This window comes from Mirounga angustirostris, unplaced genomic scaffold (assembly GCF_029215605.1).
Source record: "Mirounga angustirostris isolate CCGP_5_RB_7025 unplaced genomic scaffold, mMirAng1.0.hap1 SCAF_14, whole genome shotgun sequence".
Classification (NCBI taxonomy): domain Eukaryota; kingdom Metazoa; phylum Chordata; class Mammalia; order Carnivora; family Phocidae; genus Mirounga; species Mirounga angustirostris.
In genome coordinates, this window is record NW_026991722.1 from 62,286,421 (window position 1) to 62,302,785 (window position 16,365).

General features: G+C 39.8%; 1 pseudogene; it reads right to left on the bottom strand.

Moving 5' to 3' along the window:
* Nucleotides 1-1,135: 1,135 nt before the first annotated feature.
* On the bottom strand, nt 1,136-2,577 carry LOC129045338 (solute carrier family 41 member 2-like; annotated as a pseudogene).
* Between the last annotated feature and the right edge of the window lie 13,788 nt (nt 2,578-16,365).

Below are 16,365 nucleotides of genomic sequence, written 5' to 3' on the forward strand. Positions count from 1 at the left end.
TTTAACATCTGATAAGTAATCATTGTGATTCACCATATAAAAAGGATAAAGGAGGAAAGCCCTATCATCATTTTCTAGATGTAGGAAAGTTATTTGGCAAGATTCAACACCTATTCATGATTGAAAAAAAAAAAACAACTCTTGAAAATAAGGAATAAAAGGTCACTTCTGAAATCTGATAAGTGTATTGGAAATCTACAGCTAACATTATACTCCATATATTCCATACTCTCATATTTCCATTTAAATGCAATTTAAAACGTATTTTTTCTACAATTTAAAAATAATAGGGGCGCCTGGGTGGCTCAGTCGGTTAAGCAGCCAACTCTTGATTTCAGCTCAGGTCATGATCTCAGGGTGGTGAGATCAAGCCCCAGATCAGGCTCCAGAGTCAGAGCCTGCTTGAGATTCTCTCCTCCTTCTGCCCCTCCCCCTGCTTGTGTGCCCTCTCAATCTCTCTCTCAAATAAACAAACAAATCTTAAAAGAAATGATATATGATGTTACATGGAGTATGATGCTGTAGATTTCTTCTACAGCTTTTAGTTACTCTACTAAATAGAAGAAAAGCCAAAGATGTCCTTTCTCAGGATTTCTATGATCATTTTGTACGGCGAGTTCAATAAGGCAAATAAAAGTTAGAAAATGAAGAAAAAAAAACAGATAGAAAGAAGAAAACCAGTCTTTGTTTTTGATGACATGACCATCCAGTCAGAAATCCACAAGTGTTTTAAGATTAATACCTGTAGCAAAGTAGCAAATCAACAAATTCCTATGAAGATCACAGTGAAAAAAGTGTAGCCACTTTTCATCAAGTGAAATTGTAAAGGAATAAAGTGTTGAGGAATCACTGAAAGCAGTAGAACTTCAGCAGGCTTCCTATTAAGTCCTGGACCAGAATGTTCTGAATGAGCAATAAGTACGTTTGGGTTCCTCAGGCCATTCTCCTGGTGTGCTATGTAAATGGGGCTCATAGAAATCCCACTACCGTGAATTGCTGCCAAATTACTACCAAGAGCATTGGTAAACTGTATAACAACAATGTGGAAGCAACAATCTCGGTCAAGTTGGGTCAGATACAGGTGTTTCCATAATAAGGCTGAGTGATTTCTAGCCATAGCTGTTAGGGCAGGCTCTCAGCCTGAGCACAGAACTGCAAGTTTGGCAGCCATTACAATTCAGATAAGAGTTAGAACCACAGAAAAGGCACCAACTAATACGTAGTAACAGGTCTTGAGGCAGGAGTACAGACCCTGAGTTATCCACGGGGATGTAGACGGAGTTACAAGGTTGCCCACACTAGCAGCCATGGGTGTAGTGACATCATCAGGGTTTATACCATTCTCCTTGGCACTAGGGATAACCCCAACCAGTATTATTCCCGGAAGAATAGATGCAGTGAAGGTCACTACACTCTACCAGGGCACAGAAATATGGAATGACCCAAGTCCTATTTTCCCTCTGGAATCCAACCCAAAATAATTGCTTTCACAGCTGCAAGAAAACCAACTTATTATAGCCGAACCTGTTTTAAATCCCCAGTTTTTAGGTTCTACTCTTCAATGGATGAATCCTGCCAATATTTGCTGCAGTGGGAAATCTGGATGCCCATGTCATTTCCAAGCTCCCTCGGAGACCAAGAAGTACAAGACTAAAAGAAAACCTTGTGTTACTTAAAAAAAAACAAAAACAAAAAAACGCAAAAAAACAAAAAACACTTCTGTATGAGTTTCCTATTATCATGGCTATAACAAATAACCACAGATTTAGTAGCTTAAAGCAACACATATTTATAATCTTGCTGTTCTAGAGATCAGATGTGCTAAAATCAAGGTGTCAGAGGTTCTAGGGGAAAATCTGTTTCTTTGCCTGCTTTCAGCTTCTGCATGCCCTGGCTCATTCTGCATCTCCTTCTATCTCTGTCTCTGTCTCAGTTTCTGTGTCTGACTTCTGTTTCCGTCACATCTCATCTCTCCCTCAAACCTTCTACCTCTCTCTTATAAGGATCTTTGTGCTTCCACTGGACCCACCTAGATCATCCAGGATCATTTTCCTCCCTCAAAATCCTTAAATTGGTCACATCTGCATGGTCCCTTTTGCCATGTGAGGTAACGTATTTATAGGTTCTGGTTATCTGAATATGGGACACCTTGTCTACTATGACCCACCCACTGGCACCCAAAGATCCATGTCCATCTCCCATGCAAAATGTATTCACCCTCCCCATATCTCCCCAAATCTCAAACCATTGCAGCTTCTCAGTGCTATACTAGATCCCAAATCAACTGAAAGTATTCCAAAACCAGTTAGCAAAAAACAGCACAAGGATTCACAATATAATAACACTGCTGGATTCCTTCTATAATATTTTAGTTTCTTTCTGCAGTGATATCTTCTTCACCATCACTGGGAATACCTTCAATTTCAACACGGCAGTAATTTCAGAAGCATCCCTTCCAACAGTATAATCCTGGCAGTAATTACAGTTGGCATGGTCATCCTACATTTGGCTGCAGCTTGAGAGTACTTGACCCATTTTGCCATGAGAAGACTGTTCTGAGAAACTGATATCCCACATGGCGTTCCAATCTACTGCTCTGTGCTCTGCCTTGAGAATCCATCTTGCTAAATGCCTTTTTTTTTTTTTTTAATTCTTATCTTTCTGACTTTTCTGGTAAACGACTGGAACCATTCTCAGCAGTAAGTTTAAAAACTTATCAGATTGAAATGTGTTAAATTTAAGGCCAGGGCGCCTGGGTGGCTCAGTCGTTAAGCGTCTGCCTTAGGCTTAGGTCATGATCCCAGGGTCCTGGGATCGAGTCCCACATTGGGCTCCCTGCTCTGCGGGAAGCCTGCTTCTCCCTCTCCCATTCCCCCTGCTTGTGTTCCTGCTCTCGCTATGTCTCTCTCTGTCGAATAGATAAATAAAATCTTAAAAAAAAAATTTAAGGCCAATGTGCAAAACTTCGTCCACGACTTGGGTCACTACTTGCTGTGTTAGTACTAAGATCTTTTTTTGCCATTAGTCATTTTTTCATTGCAACACACCATTTACTCTGCAGGTCTCAAGCTTTGCAAGGAACCATAGTAGTTGAATCGGAACTACACAAACATTGGTTTTAAATTAAGGAGTTGACTATGTAGAAATGAATAGTGTTTCCACCAAGAAAAAGCATCAGTAGCTGAAGCAGGGATTGGATCTAAGAGCTCCAAACGTGGCGCCTGGGTCAAACCTAAGACTTTCCCTCCACTGTCACCTGTCCCATGTGGATGCTATGGGTGGGGAATGAAAAGGGCCTTTATTTCATTCCAAGCATCTCAGGCTCCAGCCCATGGCTCTTTCCTGCTTGGCCCCTCCTCACACGGTCATCTATAATTCTACTTTCAATATTAAGTGTGGACCAGGTTTATCGTTCACCTTCACATACGTGTTCCACGAAGGTAAGCCATATCCCTAAGAAGACTGCAGAGCATCATTTTGCTCTGAATCAACAATATTTCTGAAATCTTTGCAGTTGTTATAGCCCACTGGACTTCTCATGTGAGCCAGCCAATCCTTTTAAAACTCATAAGAGATGTGATGAGCACTGGGTGTTATATGCAACTAATTGAACAATACATCAAAAACTAATGATGTACTATATGTTGGCTAATTGAATTTAAATTAAAAAAGAAAAAAAACTCACAAGAGAAATCTGAATTTTTAGATCATACAGCACCGTGCCTTTTCCCTCGTCACCCACTCTTGTCGATGTCCCATTGTCTCCACAGTTGCATCAAAGTTATAAATGTTGATCTGCCTGAAGGCATTGTAGACTATTTGATCCTTGCCCCATGAACATAACTGCCTGACATATGAACCATGAAAAATCTGGCTTGAGTTTAGAAAAACTTCATCTGAGAAAAATTCTTGGCTTTCTGAAGGACAGTCAGCAATTCCCCAGAATTTAATATAATAGTCAACAAGATTAATTTATATTATTATGAATCTGTACCTGGCTAGCTATGATACAATCCTCTGGAAAAAATAATAGAATCAATATAAAATATTGGTAACATCTGATATTTGACAGAGCATGAGCACAGGGCCAAATATTTTTTTTTAAAAAATTATGTGCCTGAATCTTTGGCTCTCAGGGCAGAGGGATTGAAAGACTAATCTTTAAAGTATGATTTCTTTTCCTCCCTTCAGGATTGCTCCACTGGGAAAGATCTGGAAACTGGGAGCAACGCTAGGACTCTGAGGCCACGTAGTTTCAAGTGGACTCTGGAGACTTCTATGCTCCAATGACCCCTCCCTTTCAGACGCTGGAGGGTCACCTGCTCAGGACTGGCCAGGGGCTGACATGCAGGCCAGTGTTTGCCACCATATCAGATAGTTGTTGAAATCGTACTCTCTTCAGTCATTACTACTGAAGGCAAAACCAAATAACCCCTAAACCATCCACTTAAAATAACTGGAAAAAAATTTGCTAGATGAAATGAGGCTTTTATTCCCCCCTTTTCTGAGATTTTAAAAATTAGGGATATCGTGTTATACTTTCAACTTAATCATTATTTCAAAGAAGTCCAAGAAAACATGACTGGATCGAAGTCTTTGGGATTCTGCTTTAGTGACTAAATTAAAAAATGCTTTGAAATGAATTTTTGCATGTAACAATAATATGGTTAGTGAGTTGTGCACATGTAATACCATGAAATGCACCTAGAATGTTCTGCAATATTATGTAACAAGGATAATATGCAGCAGAGCTGCTATTATTGCCCCCACTTTGCATATGAAGAAAGTGTGCTTTGGGCAAGTTAGATAACTAATCCAAGGCCACAAGCAAGTTATTGGTAGAACCGGAACTTGACCCAGAGCCTCCTGACCCCAAAGCTACACTTGTAGGGAGCTCTCAACTACTGCTCTATACTGCAGCTCCAGGAAGACTGACCAATATGACCTAGCTCTTTTTTTTTTTTTTCCTTCTTTTTTGAAGGCAGGGATTTTTTTTTTTTTTATTTTACATTTTTAAAAATTTTATTATGTTAATCACCATACATTACATCATTAGTTTTTGATGTAGTGTTCCATGACTCATTGTTTGCGTATAACACCCAGTGCTCCATGCAGTATGTGCCCTCCTTAATACCCCTCACTGGGCTAACCCATCCCCTACCCCCCTCCCCTCTAGAACCCTCAGTTTGTTTCTCAGAGTCCATACGACCTAGCTTTTAAGACTAAATGTGCCTGGTTCAAATCCTACATCTGTCACTAACTAGCTGAGTGGTTTTAACAAACCTCACTTTCTTTAGTCACAAAGCTGGGGTGAGTTCTAAATGAGGTAAGGTATATGAAAACTAAGATTGGCTCCAGATTAGTACATTAGGATTTCCATTTTTGTTTCATAATATACAACTGTAAGGCTTATGTTTCCTATGAATAGCATCAGTCTTTATAATTCTTTTTTCCAATCATTTTACAAAACAAAGATGGATTATTCAATAAAATATTAAAGTATGGTACAAATACTGCTTTATAGGTCATTTAGTGATAGGCAAAACTGAACTAGACTTTTCTACTTCAGCCAGGAAAGTTTGCAATTTGAAGGACAAGGTCTGAATGGCATGCACACTCTGGGTTAGTGGTGTCTCAGGTAGACAGCAACCACCTGCCCGGTCAGTTGTAATTAGTTATGTTGATCAGATGTGCTGGATATTCTGTTTCCCCTTCTACATCTTCCATCTCTGATAGTTCCCCCTGCCTTGTGCCCTGGGGAGCTGGTTTCTTGGACTGTCTCAGTAATTCCTTGTGCACTGGTCTCCATTGGACTTGGTCAACAGGAGCTGCAGGAGGGTAGAGGGGGCAATGTGTTTATGTGCCCTGTACCCTGGGCTGGTAGTGTTTACATGATCCTGGGCGCTTTGCCATCTCTTTTTGCTTTTAAGCCTGATCACATATCAGTAAATACCTTTTCACTAACTTCTGTTTACTGCCCATTGTGAGGGGTCCTGAAGTGCCAGTTGATCAATCTATTGTTTTGAAGATGGCAGGAAACCCTTTATAAGCAAAATAGGCTTTATTGGTCTTTCACTGTGCACTTTTTGTGTACTCTGCAGAGAAATCCCAGACCTTTGCCTCCGGTCGTCACCTTTGTCCACATTCTCTTCCATGACTTTGGTATTATTTAGATACTGTTTACTCCTACATTTATATCTCTTCAGCAAAATTTTCCAGATTCTAAATTCGTATAAGCAACTCTGTACATGACACTCTTGTTGAGTTTCTTATAGGCAGCTGAAACCAAACATGTCCCAAACAGACTTTTCCTTTTTACCTCTCTGCCCTGCTCCCTAATCTTTTTCTTCCCCATCTTCCTTACTTTAGATTCCAGTAAGTTAACATATGCTCAAATATAAGGTAGGCATTTATTCCTTAGGGTTATTTTCAGTCTATAATCCCCTTTATTTACAGTCCTGAAACTTAATAAAAAAAATCTTTGAGGAATAATGTGGGGTTTTTTTCATTATTTTTTACTATGATAATAACAAAGAGTTGTCACATGCACTGCAAAGGTAATAGAGTGTTAGATTATTAACTTACTTTCCTACATTGTGGATTATCTATAAGCCTGATATTAGCACACTAATAACAACTAACAAATCAAAGTATCCCCAAATTTTTAGTACCTTTGCTAACTATTTAAGTTTAAAAATTCTTTCATGTAGGCCCTCCAATGAAAATGACCTCCTCATCTTTTCGTACTGAAGGCTCCTTGGAACCAGTGGCTTGAAGGGTAAATATTCCTTTCAAAGCCATATCCTGTCCCCAGGCTTTCTCTTTTTGCCAGAGACACATGCTTGTGTTTATTCTTTGATTCTAAATCACTACTGGATTTAAATTCCTTCCCTGTGCCTGGGGTTGTGAATACATTATTTTAGATGAGATTTGATTAACACAATGGGTACCACCAAGGAAAAAGGCTTTATTTTATTTTGGTTCTGCAATTTTTTATACATACTTTTGTAATATGTGTATGGATTTCCAGGGGCTGCTAGAATTTGCTTTTAGAGATTTGGTGTTTGGAGCTAGAAGGCATAGACTCCTTTCAGACTATGCCAGTCCTCAGATGCCAGAGATGTAGCTGGTTCCTGGATTTATTTTAGGAAGGCATCTTTACTGCATGCAAAGACACTCAGAAACATGGCCAGCATCAGCCTGAGATGAAGACAGAACAGCTGGTCACCAGGTGGATGATGGGTCACCAGAAATGCTTGCTCTTCTTGAAAATCATATCCTCTTCCTGCTTGATAATATTGGGAATGCCACAGTTGGAGAGGTATTCCACTTCGTGGCATTTAACCACTTCTAACTTTCCATTGATAAACAATGTTTCACTGAAATTATGTATATCTTTACACATTAGGGATATTATTTATGTAAGTTATAGCTCTGGATATGATAATTTTGTGCCATAAAGATGCACAAAACGTTTAACTTAGGGTAGGGTAGATACACCCAATTACACTAAAGCATGCTACTCCAACCCAGTGTTTTTATATAGGGTTTGAGAGTTTCTGTCCATACAATCTCATAAACACTATTTATTGTCAAATTTTGTAAATTGGTGCTAACGTGATGTGACAAAATTATGTTTTCTTGTCTTTTGTCTACTTTTATATTATGTTTGCCTTTTTATTTTTTTATTTTTTATTTTTATTTATTTTTATTTTTTTAAAGATTTTATTTATTTATTTGACAGAGAGAGACACAGCGAGAGAGGGAACACAAGCAGGGGGAGTGGGAGAGGGAGAAGCAGGCTTCCCAGAGCAGGGAGCCTGATGTGGGACTCGATCCCAGGACCCTGGGATCATGACCTGAGCCGAAGGCAGACGCTTAACGACTGAGTCACCCAGGCGCCCCTATGTTTGCCTTTTTAAAATTTATTTTTAGGAAGTCTTTTTATAAGAATTAACCTTTTCTTTGTTAAATTCCTGGTATCTTGTTTGTCTTTTAATTTTTTATTATTTTTAAGTAATCTTTACACCCATCATGGGGCTCAAACTCATGACCTTGAGATCAAGAGTCATAAGCTCTCCCCACTGAGCCACCCAGGTACTCCTGTCTTTTTAATTTTTTAAATGTTATCTTTACTGTACAAAACCTTTAAATTTTAACATGTTCAAACAGGGAGCAAGATGGCGGAGGAGTAGGAGACCTGGATTTCGTCTCCTCTCAAGAATTCAGCTGGAGAGGGATCAAACCATTCTGAACACCTACAAACTCAACAGGAGATCGAAGAAAAGAAGAGCAACAACTCTCTCATCAGAAAAGCGACCACTTTCTGGAAGGTAGGACGTGCGGAGAAGTGAATCCGAGGCGATATTCGGGATAGACGGCGGGGGAGGGGCCTCCGTCGGCCGCTTCTGGCAAGTGATAGAACCACGGAGCACAAAATCGGAACTTTTAAAAGTCTGCCCCGCTGAGGGACGTCACTCTGGGGGCTAAGCGGGGGGTGGAACCCTCCGGGACAGTGTGGTCTCAGGACCCTCGGGGTCGCAGAAAGACCGGGGGTGCCTGAGTGTGGCAGAGCTCCCAGGTAACGGAGCAGGGAAGCCGGTTGCAGAGACGGAGCCGAGGAGCAGGCTCTCAGCTCGGGGTGGCCATAAACCGTGATCCGCGGCACAGTCGGGCCCCTGCTCCTCCAGCAGGGACCCAACAAGCGGCAGATCCGGGGAGACTCACCTTCCTCCCCCGGGAGGAGCCGTGCGGGAGTGCACCGCAGGGATCTGCTGGGTTTGGAGACTCCACCCGGGGTCGGGTGCCAGAGATAGAGGCGCGCGGTCGCAGGCCGGGTGAGCACGGAGAGCGGCCGGAGACCGGGGAGACGGGAGTGACTGACGGCTTTTCTCTGGGGGCTCACTGAGGAGCAGGGCCCCGAGTTCTCGGCTCCTCCAGGGTGTAGATTGGGAGGCCGCCATTTTCACTCTCCGCCTCCAAAGCTGTACGGAAAGCTCGCAGGGAACAAAAGCCCCGGAGAGCAAACCCGAGCAGATTACTTAGCCGGCAGGGGGCAAGGGCGGGGCAATTCCGCCTCCGGCAGAGACATTTGGAAACCACGGCAACAGGCCCCTCCCCAGAAGATCAGCGAGAACAGCCAGCCAAGACCAAGTTTACGGATCAATGAGAACGGCAGAACTCCAGCGCTAGGGGAATAATGCACATAGGATTCACGGCTTTTTTACCATGATTCTTTAGTCTTTCAAAGTTAAATTTTTTTTAACTGTCTTTTTTTCTTTTTTTTTCTTTTTGAATTTTTCTTTTTCCCTTCTTCAACCAACATCTTATCAATCCCTTATTTTAAAAAAAACGTTTTTATTTTTCATTTTTAGAGTCATATTCTATCCCTTCATAGTAGTTACCCATATTTTTGGCTTATATATATAACTTGCTCTCTCTTTAAAATTTTGAGATAGTTTCTTCTAACAGATTAAAATATACCCTAAATCTCTAGTATATGGTGTTTCCTATTCCCCTGCCTGATCACATCCTCTCCCTTTTCTTTTTTTAAATCCTCTTCTTTCTTTTTTCAAACAACTTCTTATCAATTCCTTTTATAAACTTTTTATAATTTCCATCTTTACAGTCATATTCCATCCCTTCATCATACCAACCCTTATTTTTGTACATATATAAGTTTTTCTTTCTTTAAAATTTTGGGAGGCACTTTCTTCTAAAAGACCAAAATACACCCCAAATCTAGTGTGTGGCACTGATCTATATACCAGCCTGATCATATTTGATCACATTCTGGTTTTTTAGTTGTTGTTGTTATTTTGTTTTGTTTGTTTTTGTTTTTATCTTTATCTTTTTCTTTTTTTTTCTTTTTCTCTTTTCTCTCTTTCCCTTTCTTTTCCCACTGCTTCAGGTCTTTTCTGATTTGTTTAGAGTATATTTTCTGGGGACGTTGTTACTCTGCTAGCATTTTGCTCTCTCATTAATCTATTCTCCTCTGCACAAAATGACAAGACGGAAAAAATCACCTCAACAAAAGAACAAGAGGTAGTACGGACTGCCAGGGACCTACTCAATACGGATATTAGTACGATGTCAGATCTAGAGTTCAGAATCATCACTTTAAAGATACTAGCTGGGCTTGAAAAAATATGGAAGTTATTAGAGAAACCCTTTCTGGAGAAGTAAAAGAACTAAAATCCAACCATGTAGAAATCAAAAAGGCTATTAATGAGGTGCAATAAAAAATGGGGGCGCTAACTGCTAGGATAAATGAGGCAGAAGAGAGAATCAGTAATATAGAAGATGAAATGATGGAAAATAAAGAAGCTGAGAAAAAGAGAGATAAACAACTACTGGATCATGAGGGCAGAATTCGAGAGATAAGTGATACCATAAGACGAAACAACATTAGAATAATTGGGATCCCAGAAGAAGAAGAAAGAGAGAGAGGGGCAGAAGGTATAATGGAGCAAATTATAGCAGAGAACTTCCCTAATTTGGGAAAGGAAACAGGCATGAAAATCCAGGAAGCACAGAGAACCCCTCTCAAAATCAATAAAAATAGGTCAACACCCCGACATCTAATAGTAAAACTTACGAGTCTCATAGACAAAGAAAATCCTGAAAGCAGCTCGGGAGAAGAGATATGTAACCTACAAGGGTAGAAACATTAGATTGGCAACAGACCTATCCACAGAGACCTGGCAGGCCAGAAAGGACTGGCAGGATATATTCAGAGCACTAAATGAGAAAAATATGCAGCCAAGAATACTATATCCAGCTAGGCTGTCATTGAAAATTGAAGGAGAGATAAAAAGCTTCCGGGACAAACAAAAACTAAAGGAATTTGCAAACACAAAACCAGCCCTACAAGAAATCTTGAAAGGGGTCCTCTAAGCAAAGAGAGAGCCTAAAAGCAACATAGACCAGAAAGGAACACAGACAATATATGGTAACAGTCACCTTACAGGCAATACAATGGGACTAAATTCCTATCTTTCAATAGTTACCCTGAATGTAAATGGGCTCAATGCCCCAATCAAAAGACACAGGCTATCAGACTGGATTAAAAAACAAGACCCATCGATATGCTGTCTGCAAGAGACTCATTTTAGACCTAAAGACACCCCCAGATTGAAAGTGAGTGGGTGGAAAAGCATTTACCATGCTAATGGACACCAAAAGAAAGCTGGGGTGGCAATCCTTATATCAGACAAATTAGATTTTAAACCAAAGACTGTAATAAGAGATGAGGAAGGACACTATATCCTACTTAAAGGATCTATCCAACAAGAAGATCTAACAATTGTAAATATCTATGCCCCTAACATGGGAGCAGCCACTTATATAAGGCAATTAATAACAAAAGCAAAGAAACACATCGACAACAATACACTAATAGTGGGGGACTTTAACACCCCCCTCACTGAAATGGACAGATCGTCTAAGCAAAAGATCAACAAGGAAATAAAGACTTTAAATGACACACTGGACCAAATGGACTTCACAGACCTATTCAGAACATTCCACCCCAAAGCAACATTCTTCTCTAGTGCTCATGGAACATTCTCCAGAATAGATCACATTCTAGGTCATAAATCAGGTCTCAACTGGTACCAAAAGATTGGGATCATTCCCTGCCTATTTTCAGACCACAATGCTTTGAAACTAGAACTCAATCACAAGAGGAAAGTCGGAAAGAACTCAAATACATGGAGGCTAAAGAGCATCCTACTGAAGAATGAATGGGTCAACCAGGAAATTAAAGAAGAATTAAAAAAATACATGGAAACCAATGAAAATGAAAACACAACTATTCAAAATCTTTGGGATGCAGCAAAGGCAGTCCTAAGAGGAAAGTATATAGCAATACAAGCCTTTCTCAAGAAGCAAGAAAGGTCTCAAGTACACAACCTAACCCTACACCTAAAGGAGCTGGAGAAAGAACAGCAAATAAAGCCTAAACCCAGCAGGAGAAGAGAAATCATAAAGATCAGAGCAGAAATCAATGAAATAGAAATCAAAAGAACAGTAGAACAGATCAACGAAACTAGGAGCTGGTTCTTTGAAAGAATTAACAAGATTGATAAACCCCTGGCCAGACTTATCAAAAAGAGAAGAGAAATGACCCAAATCAACAAAATCATGAATGAAAGAGGAGAGATCACAACCAACACCAAAGAAATACAAACATTATAAGAACATATTATGAGCAACTCTATGCCAGCAAATTAGATAACCTGGAAGAAATGGAGGCATTCCTAGAGATGTATCAACTACCAAAACTGAACCAGGATGAAATAGAAAACCTGAACAGACCTATAACCACTAAGGAAATTGAAGCAGTCATCAAAAATCTCCCAAAAAACAAAAGCCCAGGGCCAGATGGCTTCCCAGGGGAATTCTACCAAACATTTCAAGAAGAATGAATACCTATTCTTCTGAAACTGTTCCAAAAAATAGAAATGGAAGGAAAACTTCCAAACTCATTTTATGAGGCCAGCATTACCTTGATCCCCAAACCAGACAAAGACCCCATCAAAAAGGAGAATTACAGACCAATATCCCTGATGAACATGGATGCAAAAATTCTCACCAAAATACTAGCCAGTAGGATCCAACAGTACATTAAAAGGATTATTCACCATGACCAAGTGGGATTTATCCCTGGGCTGCAAGGTTGGTTCAACCTTTGCAGATGCAAATCAATCAATGTGATACAATACATTAACAAAGGAAAGAACAAGAATCATATGATCCTCTCAATAGATGCAGAAAAAGCTTTTGACAAAGTACAGCATCCTTTCTTGATCAAAACTCTTCAGAGTATAGGGATAGAGGGTACGTACCTCAATATCATAAAAGCCATCTATGAACAACCTACAGCGAATAGCATTCTCAATGGGGAAAAACTGAGAGCTTTCCCCCTAAGGTCAGGAACGCGGCAGGGATGTCCACTATCACCACTGTTATTCAACATAGTATTGGAAGTCCTGGCCACAGCAATCAGACAACAAAAAGAAATCAAAGGCATCCAAATTGGCAAAGAAGAAGTCAAACTCTCACTCTTTGCAGATGATATGATACTTTATGTGGAAAACCCCAAAGACTCCACCCCAAAACTGCTAGAACTCAAAGAGGAATTCAGTCAAGTGGCAGGATATAAAATCAATGCACAGAAATCAGTGGCATTCCTATACACCAACAACAAGACAGAAGAAAGAGAAATTAAGGAGTCGATCCCTTTTACAATTGCACCCAAAACCATAAGATACCTAGGAATAAATCTAACCAAAGAGACAAAGGATCTGTACTCAGAAAACTATAAAATACTCATGAAAGAAATTGAGGAAGACACAAAGAAATGGAAAAACGTTCCATGCTCATGGACTGGAAGAACAAATATTGTGAAGATGTCAATGCTACCTAGAGCAATCTACACATTCAATGCAATCCCCATTAAAATACCATCCACTTTTTTCAAAGAAATGGAACAAATAATCCTAAAATTTGTATGGAACCAGAAAAGACCCCGCATAGCCAGAGGAATGTTGAAAAAGAAAAGCAAAGCCGGCGGCATCACAATTCCGGACTTCCAGCTCTATTACAAAGCTGTCATCATCAAGACAGCATGGTACTGGCACAAAAACAGACACATAGATCAATGGAACAGAATAGAGAGCCCAGAAATGGACCCTCAACTCTATGGTCAACTCATCTTTGACAAAGCAGGAAAGAATGTCCAATGGAACAAAGACAGTCTCTTCAACAAATGGTGTTGGGAAAATTGGATAGCCACATGCAGAAGAATGAAACTGGACCATTTCCTTATACCACACACAAAAATAGACTCCAAATGGTTGAAAGACCTCAATGTGAGACAGGAGTCCATCAAAATCCTAAAGGAGAACACAGGCAGCAACCTCTTTGACCTCAGCCGAAGCAACTTCTTCCTAGAAACATCGCCAAAGGCAAGGGAAGCAAGGGCAAAAATGAACTCTTGGGACTTCATCAAGATAAAAAGCTTTTGCAAAGCAAAGGAAACAGTCAACAAAACCAAAAGAGAACCGACAGAATGGGAGAAGATATTTGCAAATGACATAGCAGATAAAGGGCTAGTATCCAAAATCTATAAAGAACTCATCAAACTCAACACCCAAAGAACAAAGAATCCAATCAAGAAATGGGCAGAAGACATGAACAGACATTTTTCCAAAGAAGACATCCAAATGGCCAACAGACACATGAAAAAGTGCTCAATATCGCTCAGCATCAGGGAAATCCAAATCAAAACCCCCATGAGATACCACCTCACACCAGTCAGAATGGCTAAAATGAACAAGTCAGGAAACGACAGATGTTGGCGGGGATGCGGAGAAAGGGGAACCCTCCTACACTGTTGGTGGGAATGCAAGCTGGTGCAGCCACTCTGGAAAACTGTATGGAGGTTCCTCAAAAAGTTGAAAATAGAGCTATCATATGATCCAGCAATTGCACTACTGGGTATTTACCCCAAAGATACAAAAGTAGGGATCCGAAGGGGTACGTGCACCCCGATGTTTATAGCAGCAATGTCCACAATAGCCAAACTGTGGAAAGAGCCAAGATGTCCATCGACAGATGAATGGATAAAGAAGAGGTGGTATATATATACAATGGAATATTATGCAGCCATCAAAAGGAATGAGATCTTGCCATTTGCAATGACGTGGATGGAACTGGAGGGTATTATGTTGAGTGAAATAAGTCAATCAGAGAAAGACATGTATCATATGATCTCACTGATATGAGGAATTCTTAATTGCAGGAAACAAACTGAGGGTTGCTGGAGTGGGAGGTGAGGTGGGAGGGATGGGGTGACTGGGCTATAGACACTGGGGAGGGTATGTGCTCTGGTAAGCGCTGTGAATTGTGCAAGAATGTTGAATCTCAGATCTGTACCTCTGAAACAAATAATGCAATATATGTTAAGAAAAAAAAAGAAGAAGAAGGTAGCGGGAGGGGAAGAATGAAGCGGGGGAAATCGCAGGGGTAGACGAACCATGAGAGACGATGGACTCTGAAAAACAAACAGGGTTCTAGAGGGGAGGGGGGTGGGAGGATGGTTTAGCCTGGTGGTGGGTATTGAGGAGGGCACATTCTGCATGGAGCACTGGGTGTTATGCACAAACAATGAATCATGGAACACTTCATCTAAAACTAATGATGTAATGTATGGGGATTAACATAAGAATTAAAAAAATGCAAAAAAACCCACTTAAAAATCAAAAAAAAAAATCCATACAAATAACAACAACAAAAAAAATTTTAACATGTTCAAATCTTCTTTAAGGTTTCAGGTTTTATACCTGAGGAAAAGCTCCTCGATTGTATGATTATACAAACATCTTCCAATATTTTCTGCTAGTGTTTTTATAGTTTGGTTTTTTACATATAACTATTCAATGCATTGAGGTTTCCTTTTTTTTTTGTACGGTGTGAGGTAAGAATCAAAATCTATTTTCCAAGTGGACATGCCATCTTAAAAACACTTTTGATTTATAATATTATACAATGATTAGGTGAATTGCTGTTATTATGCATCACATTCCCATATATATGCATGTGTCTCTGGACTTCATCCTGTTTTATTGACTGTTTATTTCTGTTCCAATTATGAACTCATCACTACTGTAATTACTTATTGTGTTTTAACAGCTAGCATTAACCTTCATTCTACTTCTTTGTAAAACACATTTTGGCTATGTTAGCCTATTTTATACACACACACACACAAACACACACACAAACACATGCACACACATACTTTAGAATATTTCACACTTTATAAAAATAATGCTGGAATTTTAGCTGAGACCGCATTTCGTAACAAATAAACTTGTGACCAGAGTAATAGCATCCTTTATGTAATCATTTACTTGTCTTTTTTAAAAAAATCATTTGCCTGATACATTTTTGTCCACATTCCCCAGCCTCTGCTTTCTGCATCTGCCAGCACACAGTTGTGTGCTCACCCTCTCTCTCACCTGTAAGATCAGGTATGTAGTCTACTGACTCAAGTGTCTTCTCAGAAATAATCTGATCTTAATCACTTGTACCTCCCCAAGTGACTATATGAATCATTTTCTTCTATTGTATGGTTGAATCAAATTAAAAGCAGAACAAAACTGGAAAAAAATTTCTTGCCTCTGAAACAGTTTAAGGCCAAATTGGAAATGCACATTTTGTTCTTGGCCATTTCTGCTTATTTTACCAATTTTGTGATTATATGAGCATGTTTGTACCTGGTGGATCCAATGCATAGTTTACCCAATTTTTAAAAAGTTTGTCCCCTTTTTCCCTGAAAGTGATATTATATGAGTCATA